The sequence below is a fragment of the Canis lupus genome, chromosome 12 (assembly GCF_003254725.2).
Source record: "Canis lupus dingo isolate Sandy chromosome 12, ASM325472v2, whole genome shotgun sequence".
Taxonomy (NCBI): domain Eukaryota; kingdom Metazoa; phylum Chordata; class Mammalia; order Carnivora; family Canidae; genus Canis; species Canis lupus.
In genome coordinates, this window is record NC_064254.1 from 47,756,330 (window position 1) to 47,770,799 (window position 14,470).

A 14,470-nucleotide genomic window follows, 5' to 3' on the forward strand; every position below is an offset into this window, starting at 1 on the left:
TCATATTCTAAAAATATTTAACCATGATTTTCTTATAATTTCTATAATAGCACAATTTTAATGCAGATAAAATTTCTTTTAATTTGTTACACTCACTAGAACATAAGCTTTCATATGATGGTAGGATTACTGTAACCTCAAAGCCTAGAATAGAGCCTGCTAGGTAGATGCTCAATAAAAGTAAATGGATTAAATTATGTATTTATCTATCCCCCCAAATATAAGATATTACATGTATTATGTAGGAACATAAGGAATATATTTCTTTTATTTCATATAAGAAAAAACTTTTTGGGGACCCTGAACAAATTCATATTGTATGGAGCTGGTTAGGATTCCATCAGAGAAAGATAAAAGACTGGACATTCAAGGCAGTAACACTTTGATATGTCATGGCCTATAATCTGACCCTCAGCTCTGCATGATAAGAAATACCATCTCATCATTGGGTCCTTAATTGATCTAGATCTTCTAAGAGATGCCGTCTTATGGTAACCAAACTCACAAGAGAATGATGTACATAAGCTGAAATGGTGATGAAGGGTGAGTGCTGCACACTTGAGATTCTTCTTATCAGCACAATCTCTCAGTACATAGGAATAAGTAATTTAAATTACTCTCAGAAGGTTAGTTGGAAGGCATGGGAAGAGAAGGGAAGGTTCATGACCTCACCAGCAGCTGTCATGAAGCTAAGAGAGGCTAACACACACATATCCATCACAAGAACCTACTAAGGGAGTGGAGCAGCCCTGTCAGCTGCTCAGGGGCACCTCTCTCCTGAACACAGTGACAGAATCAGCCCTCATATAGTCACCCTGCATGTTGGTAATGGAAAAAGAACATATGTAAGTAAATTATGAAACATTAATAAAGTGAATACTCATGAACATAAGTATCCAACTTAAGAGTCAGTAAATTTCTAATACTTTAAAAAAATGTGTATTTATATTCCTCTCCTATCCTATACACTATCTCCACCATCAGAGTAACTGACCTCCTGAAATTTGTATAATCCTGCCTTGTTTTTTAAAAAATAAATTTTATCATGTATTTATCACCAAAATACTGTCTTTAGTGTTTATAAAAAATGACATTGCATTGTAGATTGCTTATTTCATTTAGCATTTTGTAGATAGATTCACTCAAGTTTTTTTATTAGCTGTATTTATTTTCACTTCTAAATGGTCTAGCTTTGTGTGAATATATGCAGGATGGTTGTTGCTATAAACATTCTTATGGCTGTCTCTAGATCAGAGATATGAGTTTCTAATGGATAAATATGCCTAAGAACAGAAATGATGGGTTATAGAATATGGGCATATTTGAATATGCCGCTATTTCCAAAAATGCCTGTACACTTTATTCTCCTGTCTTCAGTGGAGAATACTTCTGCTTGCATCATTCACATCACCATCAAAACTTGGTGGTGTCAGACTTTCTATTTTTTTTTTCTAATTTGCTAGGTATAAAGTTGTATCTCATTTTGATGCAAAACTGGGTTTGGTGTTTCCTATATAGGAAGATTTTTAAACTACTGTTTCAGTTTTCTTCAAAAGGTTACAGACATTTCTGCCTTTCTCTTTCTTACTCTTTGGGTTGGTTAAGTTGTATTCTTGCAAGAATTTGTCAATATCAAGTTGCCAGGACAGCCCCAGTGGCCCAGCAGTTTAGCGCCGCCTTCCGGCTGCTGCGGCTGCAGGTGTGATCCCCGAGATGGGGTATCAAGTCCCACCTCCGGCTTCCTGCATGGACCCTGCTTCTCTCTCTGCCTGTGTCTCTGCCTCTCTCTCTGTGTGTCTCTCATGAATAAATAAATAAAATCTTAAAAAATATGTATATCAAATTGCCATAAACTTACCATATGTAAGTTTATCTTTTAAATTATCTACAATTTATCTATCTTTTAAATTACTACCATTTATCTTATAAAGTTCTAGCAAATTTGTAGTAAGTCTGCCATTATTTCCTAGTATTATTTATTTATGCCCTATTTCTTTTTTCCTTGATCATTCCTGCAAGAGGTTCATTTGAGAGATATTCAAAGGCCAGAAATTTTTTGAAATTCCACAAAGAGCTTCAATGTGCCAAATCATTGACATTTGCTTTGGTGCAATTATTTTTATCCAAGAATTTTCAACTGGTCAATCAAATGACTATTACACGGTATGCTTGTGCTACGAACAGAAAGCCTATTATATTTTTGTTTGTTCTTCCTCTTTTTTTCCTTTCTTCTTTTTCTTCTTCACTTTTTGATGTAAAAGAAATTTTTCCTATTGGATAAAATAATTTTTGGATTTTTTAATTGTGAAATTAATATGGAACATAGAAAAAATTTGGGGGTATAAAATGAAAAACCAAAATCTTCCTCCTTGTTCCAAATCCACTATCTCTAGAAACAATCTTCATTTGTTGTCTCGTTTCCTTTTAAAGACATATTATATAAAAAAGACATATTATACATATAGATGTATCATCTTAGTTTTTACACAATCCTGATCATATTATTAGTGTGATTCTTCACCTTGCTTTTTATTTAATAAGAGATCATAGAGATTTTTCCTTATCAACAATTGTAACTTTATTTTTATGTCTATCTAAATAATTTCATTAATGTCTGCTCTTATCTGTATTATCTCTTCCTATATACTTGACTTTATGTTTTTCAACTTCTTGAAAGTTGATGCTTGACTTCTAAATTTTCAGTCTTTTATTTCTAATATAAGCCTTGAAAGCTATACATGTCTTTTGAAATATATGTTTAGTGTATCCCATAGGTATTGATATATTGTGTTTTCATTTTTTAGTACTTCCATGTGTTCTAAAATAAATTTACATTTTTATTACTTTTTTTTTTTTTTTTGCACTGTGACTTTTTGGAACATTGTTTCCTTACCAAATACCTGTGTGAAGACTTTTTACAGTGATCCTTTTGTTATGGATGTCTAACTTAATTGCATTGTGGTTAGAGAATATGATTATGTGATGGAAATTCTTTGAAATTTGCTAAAACTTGTCCTGTGGCTGAGAACATACTCATCATTTTTAAATGTAGTAAATGATGGGTGCATTATATTGTATAAGTCAAAGAGACCAAGCTTGTTAATTTTGTTGTCCAAATTTTCCATAGCTTTACTGATTTTTTGTCAGCTTGCCTTGTTAATAATTGAGAGAGATGTATTGAAATTTTCCACTATGATGATAGATAATATCAATTTTTCCTTAAAGTTCTTTCAAATTAAAAAAAAATTTTCTTACTCTGATCAGAACACTGAATGTGAAATGTACCCTCCTAATAGATTGTTTCAGTATACAATACAGCATTTATTGTTAACTATAGGCACAGATCTCTAGAACTTATTCATCTTACATAACTGAAACATTATACCTCTTGGTTAACCACTCCCTATTTCTCCTTCCTTCTGGGCTCCTGGCAACCACTTTTCCACTCTGCTTCTATCAGTTTGACTATTTTAGATACCTCACAATAAATGGAATCATGCAGTATTTATATATATATATATATATATATATATATATATATATATATGTATATATATGTATGTATGTGACATTTTCTTCATCTATTCATTTATCAATGGACATTAAGGTTGCTTCAAGGATGCCACAATGAACATAGGAATCCTACCTCTTTGAGATCCTAATTTCAACTATTTTGGATAAATACCCAGAAGTGGATTGCTGATCATATGATAGTTCTATTTTTAATTTTTTGAGGACCTCTTTCATATAATTTTCCATAGTAGCTATACCATTTTCATTCCTACCAACAGTGTATAAGGATTTTGGTTTTTCACATTCTTGCCAACACTTGTTGTCTTTTTTTAAATATAACTATCAACAGGTGTGAGACTATGTCTCATCTGATTTCAGTTTGCATTTCCCTAATGATTAATGACATGGAGCATCTTTGCATATAAGTGATGGCCATTTGTATGTCTTCTCTTGAGAAATGTCTGTTCAGGTCTTTAACTCATTTTTAATACTTTTTTTCTTGGTATTGAATTTTAGGAGTTCCTTACATATTTTGTAAATTAACCCATTATAAGATATATGACATATAAGTATTTTCTCCCATTCTGTAAGTTACCTTTTCATTCTGTCAGTATTTCCTTTACTACGCAGAAGATTTTCAATTTGATGTAGTCCCACTTACCTATTTTTGCTTTGGTTGTATGTGTTTTTGATGCCAATATCCATGAAATCATTGCCAAGACCAATGTCATGAAGCTTTTCCCCACATTTTCTTATTGAGGTTTTATAGTTTCAGATCTTACATTTAAGCTTATAATCCACTTTGAATTGACTTTTGTGTATGGTATATGGGTCCAGTTTCATTCTTTTGCATGCCAATATCCAGTTTTCAACACCATTTGTTGAAGAGACTATCCTTTCTCATTGTGTATTCTTCACACTCTTGTTGAAATTAGTTGGCTGTATATGTGTGGATTTATTTCTGGACTCTCCATTCTGTTCCCATTGGTCTATATGTCTGTGTTTATGCCAGTAAATAACTGTTTTATTTACTGTAGCTTTGTAATCAGTAAGTATTTTGACTCCAGCTTTCTTCTAATTGTTTTGACTATTTGGGGGTTCTTTTTGGTCCCCTGTGAGTTATAGAATTGGTTTTTCTATTTCTATAAAAATGCCATTGGAATTCTGATAGAGATTACATTGAATCTGTAGATCATTTTGTGGGTAATATGGACATTTTAACAATATTGTCTTCCAATCAGTGTACATGAGACATCTTTCCATTTGTGTCTTCTTTGATTCCTTTCATCATGTTTTGTGGTTTTGTAGTAAGTCTTTTATCTCCTTACTTAAGTTCATTCCTAAGTATTTTATTCTTTTTGACACTATTGTAAATGGGATTGTTTCCCTAATTTCCTTTTCAGATAATTCATTGTTAGTATATAGAAATGCACCTGATTTCCGTGTGTTGATTTTGAATCCTGCAGTTTTACTGAATTTATTACTTCTAACAGTTTGTGTGTGTGTGTGTGTGTGTGTGTAGTCTTTAGGAAACCTATATATAAAACCATGTCATCTGCAAAGAGGGACAATTTTACTTTTTCCTTTCCATTTGGATGCATTTTTTTTCTTGCCTAATTGTCATGGGTAAGACTTCCACTGTTATGTTGAATAGAAGTGATGAGAAAGGGAAACCTTGCCTCATTCTTGATATTTGAAGAAAAGCTTTCAGTTTTTTACTATTTAGTATGAGGTTAGCTGTGGGCTTTTCATATATAGTCTTTATTGTATTGAAGTAATTTCATACTTCTTATTATTGGTCTATTCAGGCTTCCCAGTTCTTCTTGATTCAGCCTTGGCAGGCCTTATATTTCTAGGAATTTATCCATTTCTTCTAGGTCATTCAGTTACTTGACATATAATTGTTTATTATAGTTTCTTATGATCCTTTTTGTTTCTGTGACATCTGTTGTAATGTCTCCTCTTTCATTTCTGACTTTATTTGTTTGAAACGTCTTTTTTTCCCTAGTCTGGTTAAAGATTTATCAATTTTATTTATCTTTGCAAAACACCAACTCCTACTTTTATTGATTTAAAAAATGTTTTTGTTCTATATTTGATTTATTTCTGCTCCAACCTTTATTATTTCCTTCGTTTTCCTCACTTTAAGCTTAGTTTGTTCTTTTTTATCTAGTTCCTTGAGGTGTATAGTTTTGTTGTGTATTTGAGATCTTTCTCTTTTTTTTATGTAGGAATTTATTGCTATGAACTTCCTTTACAATTGTTTATGCTGCATCCCAAAAGTTTTGAAATGTTGTTTTGTTTTCACTTGTCTCAGTTTTCTAATTTCTCTTTTGATTTCTTCTTTAACCCATTGGCTATTCAAAAGCATATTGTTTAATTTCTGCATATTTGTCAATTTTCCAGTGTTCCTTCTGGTATTGATTTCTAGTTTCATTTCATTATAGTCAGAAAAGGTACTTGATATGATTTCAGTCTTCTTAAATTTGTTAACACTTATTTTGTGACCTAACACATGTCTATGCTAGAAAATGTTCCATATGTACCTGGGAAGAATGTATTTGCTGCTACTATTAGGTGAAATGTTCCATATATGCCCCTTAGGTTCATTGGGATATGGTGTTGTTCAAGTTCACTGTTTATTTGTTAATTTTCTGTCTGGTTGTTCTCTCCATTATCAAAAGTAGGGTATTGTAAAGTCTCCTACTTCATTATTATATTCCTCTCTATTTCTCTCTTCAGATCTGTCAATTTTTGCTTTATATGTTAGGTATCTGATATTGGGTACAATTATATTCATAATTGTTATATTCTCCTGGTGAATTTACCCTTTTATCATTATTTTATGTCCTTCTTTATCTCTTGCGACAGTTTTTGACTTAAAGTCTGTTTTGTCTGATGTAAGTATAGCCACGCTGGCTCTCTTTTAGCTACCATTTACACAGAATATTTTTTCATCTCTTCAATTTCAGCCTATTTGTGTCCTTAAATCCAAAGTGAGTCTCTTTTAAATAGCATATAGTTGGATCTTATTTTTTTAAATCCACTCAGCCACTCTACATCTTTAGTCATAAGCAGCAGCCTTTTTCAGAAATCATGCACACCACTCTACCATCTATTCTTAAATTAAGAAAGTTTAAAGTTAATTCATTCTTACTATCATCTTGACAAATATATAGACGTTAAAGCAATTTATACTTAGAACATAGACTTATAACACTACTCCCTTTGAATTTATATGCAATTTTTATCAATTTTATATGATTTTTAACTCCACAGATTAGAGAGCATAATTATTAGCATTATCATTTTATACAGACAACATTAGTTTATATACACCAATATATTTACTGGTTTCTTTGTCCACTATTTCTTCTTGAATCTCAGACCTTTCTGGTAATATTTTCTTTTGTCTTAAAATGCACCTTCATTTAGGCTTACTTAGACTGAGTTCAAACCCTGGAGCTGTTATTTACTAACAGTGTGACCTTGGACCTTAACCTCACTGTAAAATGTGGATAATGATAGTGACTACAACAGGGGATTATTTTGAGGATGAATTTGCTAATAAATATGAGGAACCTGGCATATAGAAAATGCTATTTAAATGTTAAGTATATTTTTGAAGTTTAAAAGTTCCTTTACTGAAAGTCTGCTAGTAATAGCTTTCTCAGTTTTTGTTTGTATGGAAATATATTTATTTCACATTAGCATTTTTCAAAGATTTTATTTATTTATTCATGAGAGACACACAGAGAGAGCCAGAGACATAGGCAGAGGGAGAAGAAGGCTCCCCCCAGGGAGCCTGATGTGGGACTCGATTCCAGAACTCCAGGATCACAATTTGTGCAAAGGCAGACACTCAACCACTTAGCTACCCAGGCACCCCAACATTAATTTTTGAAAGATAGTTATCTTGAGAGATAATTTAGTTGAGTACACAATTCACTTTAAAGGTAAATTACACTGTCACTGGCTTCCATTATTCCTGTTAAGAAGGGTGCTTTGTCCAGCTGTCATTCCCTTTTAAATGGTTTATCATATTTATCTCTTCTTTCAGGTTACTTATAAGACTATTTTTCTTTGATATTTGTGTTAGTCAGAGTTCTCCAGAGAATCCAGAACCATATATACAAAATAGGAATTGGCTCACATGATTATGGAGGCTGAGAAGTCCCACAATCTGCCATCTGTAAGCTGGAGAACCAGGAAATCTAGTGGTATAATTCAGTCTGAGTCCAACAGCCTGAGAACCAGGGGGTGGAGGGTGGTGACGGTGTAAGTCCTGGTCCAAATTTTAAGGCTTACCAACTAAGATCACAAATGTCTGAGGACAAAAGAAAATAGATGTCCCAGCTCAAATGGAGATAGTGATTAGCCCTTCCTCCACCTTTTTGATCTATTCAGGTCCTCAATGGATTGGATGATGTCCAACCACCCTGAGGAGGACCATCTGCTTTACTTAGTTCATGAATTCAAATGGTAATTTCTTCAGGAAATATCTTCACAGATATACTCAGAAGTAATGTTTTTACCAGTTATCTGGACATACTTTAACCTAGTTAAGTTGACACATAAAATTAATCATCACAACATGCCACACTTTCATTACAATGCTTATAGGTATGGATTTATTTATTTATCAATCATACCTTCTCTTTTTGTGGATTCATGTCTTTCATCAAATTTGGATGTTTCTCCAACATTATCACTTCAAACATTGCCTGTTTTCTTTGACCTCTGTTCTCTCTCTCTGTGAGATTCTAATTGGATGCAAGTTAGACCTTCATATTCTACTTCACCCTCTTCTAAGGTCTTGGCTTCATATGGAAATCTTGGGTGCTGCCCTCTCACCTCAGAAGATGTCAAAGTTTCAGTCCTCAGCTATAAGTGTATATCCTTCATGTATAAATGTATATGTCATATATATGTGTGTGTGTGTGTGTGTGTGTGTGTGTGTTTTCCTTCAACCTATGCTATGTAACTGATATTTTTTTGTAGTTTTCAGTATGGAAGGAGAGTGCAAAGTGCAAGATATAATTGGTTTACTATACAATGCCCTAACCATAGCTCAGGCTCTCATAATTTCAGAATGAATTTAACTAGTCTTAAATTACACAACAAAATTTTATTCAGCTGAGCTTTAAATAGTTTTTAGTCTATCCTTAGATAATAATAAACATCCTTAGATAGTAATAATAAATATCCTTAGATACTAATAAATCTTAAGATGATTTATTGCTGTTCACTGACTTTCATTTTGCAGTGTCAAAATCCCCTTTTTTTTTTAAAGATTTTATGTATTTATTCATGAGAGACATATATATAGAGAGAGAGAGAGGCAGAGACATAGGCAGAGGGAGAAGCAGGCTCCATGCAGGGAGCCAGACGTGGCCTCAGGATCAGGCCCTGGGGTAAGGGTGGCGCTAAACCGCTGAGCCATTTGGGCTGCCCTCAAGATCGTTTCTCCAAAATGTTGACTATCTATAGTATTTCCAGAAGACCTGGAAATTAAAAAAAAAAAAATAAGAAATTGCAATCATCACTAAAATGTCAGCTTCACCCACCAGAATTCAAGTTCTATGAGTGCAGAGTTCTGTAAGTTTTGTTCATCTTTTTCATCCCAACACCCAGAATAGTATCCAATATATTCTCAATAATATTTATTGAATTAATGAATTAATACATTCTATATAGAGTTAATTCCTTATTTTGAGATTATAGAGAGATATGACATGTTGCTCTTATTTCACCATACAACTACACATAAGTTTCAAAGGTCAGAAACATTTTTGTATGACTCTTCTTGTTTAACCCTAATATACTAATCTACTCTAATGATCATGAAGAGCTAGTGTTCTGCTGGATCACTGTTGCAGAGGAATATTTCACAGAGTTATGCATGTTTTTCTAAATGAGTATGATCTAGGAATCATGAAATCCCTCTTATGGCATTTCATTCTCGATACTGGTTTTATTTATTTACTGTTACTCTTTGTATTGCAAGTCAAATCTGTTGCTCTTGAGTCTCTTCTAAAGCAATGTGAAAAATGGAGTGCTGCTTCCACATGTTGTTGACATTGATAATATTTCAGTGTCTGGGATTTGGTCCATCAGCTTTGTCCCCTGTGTTCAAGATTGCTGTGCCCTGGAGTGTGTCAGGCAAATTTTCCTCAGCCTATATTATAACTGGTACTTTTTGCAGTTTTATGTTTGCAAGGAGATGGCAAGTAGCAGTAGAATGATAGCTTGACAATGTTCCAGCCTGCCCGGTTTTTTTTTTAAATTTTTTTTTAAATTTTTATTTATTTATGATAGTCACAGAGAGAGAGAGAGAGAGGCAGAGACACAGGCAGAGGGAGAAGCAGGCTCCATGCACTGGGAGCCCGATGTGGGATTCGATCCCGGGTCTCCAGGATCGCGCCCTGGGCCAAATGCAGGCGCCAAACCGCTGCGCCACCCAGGGATCCCCTGCTCTGCTTTGTCAAAGATACATGTTTGGAAAAACTGGCTCTTCATCTCTGGGGTAGGTAACATATCTGACCGGATATCACTTACCCAATCAAAAAGGTCCACATAACAGTATTTATTGTTTCTAGAAGAAATGGAAAATAAAGGGCACTCTTGTTGTGTTACTTATTTATTTAATAACCTTAAGGATGGCCATTGAAAATTATATATTCCCCAAACCTTTTATCAATTACAATCTTGAAATAATCATCTATTTTAAGAACTGAGATAGATCCAAAAGTTAATTAGATGCAGCCTCTGGCCTTGAAGGTCTTACAGTATAGCAGGGAAAATAGACATGGATACATAAACTTATATGCAATAGAAGTCCTAGAATTGGGTATAGAATGTAATGGAAACACAGAAGAAAGAATAAACTAACTCTTTCTGAAGTAGTAAGAGAAAATTAGGAAAGGTCTCACGGGAATGAGATTTGATGTTGACCATGAAGAATAAAAGGCAGTTTAACAGGTATTCTAGCCATAGAAAACACCTTACATAAGGCTCAGAAGTATAAATAAGGGTGATATGTCTCCCAAATAGAAGATTTGGAGTACCTAAAGAGAGGAGTGTGGAAACAAGGAAGAAGATAAGGCTAAAAAGGGGATTTGGGGAACTTTTCTTAAAAGGTATTGTACATTGGTCTTAAGAATTTTGGACTTGGGATCCCTGGGTGGCTCAGTGGTTTAGCACCTGCTTTTGGCCCAGGGTGTGATCATGGAGTCCCTGCAGAAGCCTGCTTCTCCCTCTGCTTGTGTCTCCCCTCTCTCTCTCTTTCTCATGAATAAATAAATAAAATCTAAAAAAAAAGAATTTTGGACTTAAGGACTTATCAGATTCATTATATGATAGGCTGAAGACATAGAGACCAGTTAGAATGCTTTGGGGAAAGCTTTGAAGGAGCAATAGCAAGAGCATCAGCTAGGACACTGGCCTTCAGCAGAGGTCAAAACCTCAAAAGCCTTGAAGGCTCTGCAGGTAGCTTGAATGAGTAAAAGTTTGGGTAGGAGATAACCGAAGGTTATGGGTACTACAAAGACCAACCAAAGGACTACCCAAAGACATTCAAATTCAATGTAAAAAGTAACAACTTTTTGTTGGTCAAATAAAGCTCATCCACAATGCAGATTTGACCTGCAGTTGTCAGTTTGCCATCCCATGGTCAACACAGAATGGTCTATTTATTCTCCTTTTGAATTTTTTTTTTTTTTTTTTTTTTTGGAAGAGGGAGCTACCCTGATCTCAGGTAGATTGTATTGTGGTCAGTTATTCTGAAAGGTGAGGATTTTATTACTTTCTGAATTCTGCCTCTTGCTGAAACTCACTTCCTTTTGTTCCACTTCCTTGGCAGCCAGAGATCAGTTGGGTTTTTCCTTCCATTTTTGAAGTTTTTTGTATTCTTTACTTTCTAATTCAGAGAACATTTTGTTTACAATCAATACAGTACATGAAATTATAATAATAACCACAACTGAGATTTGCATAGTACTTCACAGTTAAAATACACTTTGTCCCCTTCTTTTAAGATAAATGAAGCAGATTTTTCAGATAAGAAATCCAAGATTTTTCTAAAGTGACACACCCACGTCATATGGCTGGAATAGTGGAAATAGGACTTTGGTCTACTCTCACAAATTGGTTTGCTCTTTCCTTGACACCATCATGCCTTGCATGGCCTATTTGCAAGTTGGATGATTCATCTGCATATTTGTTCTTTCCAAGTACAGAGAGAAAGACTATTGACTCAGGACTTAGAAAACAATGACATTTAAATAAAAATGACACTTTGGAACTTAAAAACATTAAATTAATTTCTTCTTTAAACCCACAATTTATTGAACTGACAGTGTGTTAAAATAATGAATATTTAAAAGTTTGATTATTTTTTAATATGGAAATTTTTTTCAGTGACTACTTTAAAAACTCTTGAACTCTGAACTCACTCAGTCATTCAATCCATCAAAAACTTTTTTTTCTTTTCTTTTAGTAGATATTGTACTAGGAATACAAGGAATAAAACATGGTTACTGGCAGCAACTCAGGCTGCAGGTTATTTCTGACTCATTCCCTGCAGGATTCTGTTGGTATCTTCTGAAGCCTTTTTCCCTTTATTTCTTTAACCCTGACTCAGATGCCCCTCTGAATTAAGGGTTTGGGCAGAAACTCACACCAATATCTGATAGAACCTAACTCAAGTTTTACTTAATTGTAAGCAAAACCTGAGAAGTATATAGCACCCCCTAAATGATGGGTAAGGAGAATATTATATTGTCTACAAATGTATTTTTAAGCCAAAGAAAAATAGGAGGGGGGTAACCCAACTCAGAGAACTGCGATTTTCAGTAAACTGCTTTGGAAAATATCTGATTTTTAATCTTCTCATTAAGATTCAAGAGGGAATTGCATTTATATAACTTGAATAAACAATTATGAAAATCTGAAATAATGAAGGATTGCTTGAATTTGAAAAACATGACTGCCAAGTTTAAAAGAGATGGAAATAGCAAAAGAAGGAAAATATCAGTGAATAGAATTTGTAAAACTCTCTCAGAACACAGAAAAAAATGGACAAAAAGATTAAAGTTATGAGAAAGATAATTTAAAAATGGGGAAAAGATCAGTGAGATCCCACTAAGGAATATAGAATTCCCAAAGGAAAAAATAGAATAGATGGACCAGAAACAAAGATCAAAGAGTTGAGAAGAATAATTGGATGATCCGAAGAAACTGAATCTAGAAATCTAAACATTTAAAGCATGAATAATATTCCCAGGCAAATGCCATAACAAAACATTGATACTCAATAATATTTGGTCATTTTCAGTTATTAAGGATATATAAAAACCCTAGCACTTTTAGCACTCCCACTCTCCTCCCCACTTTCTTCCACAAAATAAAACCAACAACAACCCATCAAGTTATTTATTGTGTTAGTTGTGGTCCCTTCAGGAAACAGGAACTACTGATAGTTCAGTGAAGAGATTTTAATAAAGGCATTAACAGAGGGGGTTCAAGGTGCAAAAAAGGAAGGTTAGGTACCCAGAAATTAGTAGCAGTGGGAAATTGTTGATACCCTTGGGCTGAAGGAGCAAGGAGAGAAAGTGGAGTTAGCAGAATCCAATAAGCTGGAACCTGGAAAGAGGGGCCCTGTGTGGGCTCCAAAATTGCAAAGGGACACACTACTACCAGAGATGCTGCACTGAGCAGGAGGGAATGTAGAAAATGTAACTTTGACCTCTCTCTCCCCTCCTACCCTCTGATTTCCTGCTGGTACCTCTCATTGGTCAAATTCAACCAGGAGCCAGTCAACCAGAGTGACAACATAGGCAGAAAAGAACTGTCAGTCTCCTAGTGGTCAGTGGATCTGGAAGGTGAGATAGGGATGTGGATAAGAAGAATCATTGGTATATTTAGCAAAGATCAAATAACTAGTTCAATTAAGAAATATCTAGTTAGCTTCGAGGGGGAAATGACTATTTTATGTGAATTTTAATTCCAGTAACTTTGTTCAGGTGTGAATGAAATGAAAAAAATAGTCAAGGATAAACACCAACTTAGAGAACCTTCTGGGGGGATTCAGTGAATACAAGACAGACTTAGTCTCTGCTTCCAGAGAGTTTATAGTCATGTTAAAATCAATTTGTAATAAACAATGCCATGTGTTGAGGCGAAAGCTTCTCTACCAACTTAGGTTAGACTGGTCAGGGGCCTGCAAATTAACCAAAATAGAATGATTAACAGGAGAAAAATACTACATACATAGGAGTACCCTATAGAGATAGTAGCTCTTGGGGTAAAGGTTTTTGTATCAGTTTAACAAAGGCTAGAAGGGTGGGTGACTCTTAAAGGTTTCAAAGGATGGAAGGTCCTGATGGGACTTGTTTGCAAAAAAAAAATTTTTTTTAACACAAGGTCAGTGCATCTCTGAGTATACTATGACTTGTGGTGGAGGGAGATTTGTGGCAGCTGACTCTTGTAAAGTTCTGTTCCAGTTAGATAAGGGAAGTTCAGGTAGGAATTCCTTTTGCATCTTTCGTATGTCATATGCATTCACTCTGAAGTAATCTCAATACTAGTTTGATGGGTTGCTGGTCTCCCACTTGGCTACGGAAGTAGAAGCCCAGAGTACGATGGGAAGCACAGGGTACTATGGAAACACCTTGAAGGGGAGCAACCTGGTCAAGGATGACCAGGGAGTATCTTGATCTTAGTTGACACTTCAAGTCTTAGTTGAGACAGAAGGATGAGTAAATGTTAATGAAGCAAAGCAGCTTAGAAAAAAATACAATCAAGTTGGCACTTAGTAGGTATTAAGTAACCATGATACAAAAGTTAATTTATATAATCTAAAAGTCCTCAGAAGGTTTTCATAGATAACTGTTTAGTCTGTGTGGACTGTTAGAACAAGATACTGGACACTAGTTGGTTTATAAACATCAAATATTTC

General features: G+C 34.4%; 1 long non-coding RNA gene across 2 annotated transcripts in view; it reads left to right on the forward strand.

Moving 5' to 3' along the window:
• The window catches only part of LOC112658398 (uncharacterized), a 36,519-nt gene that overhangs the window by 10,723 nt on the left and 11,326 nt on the right, over nt 1-14,470 (forward strand). The window lies entirely within an intron of this gene.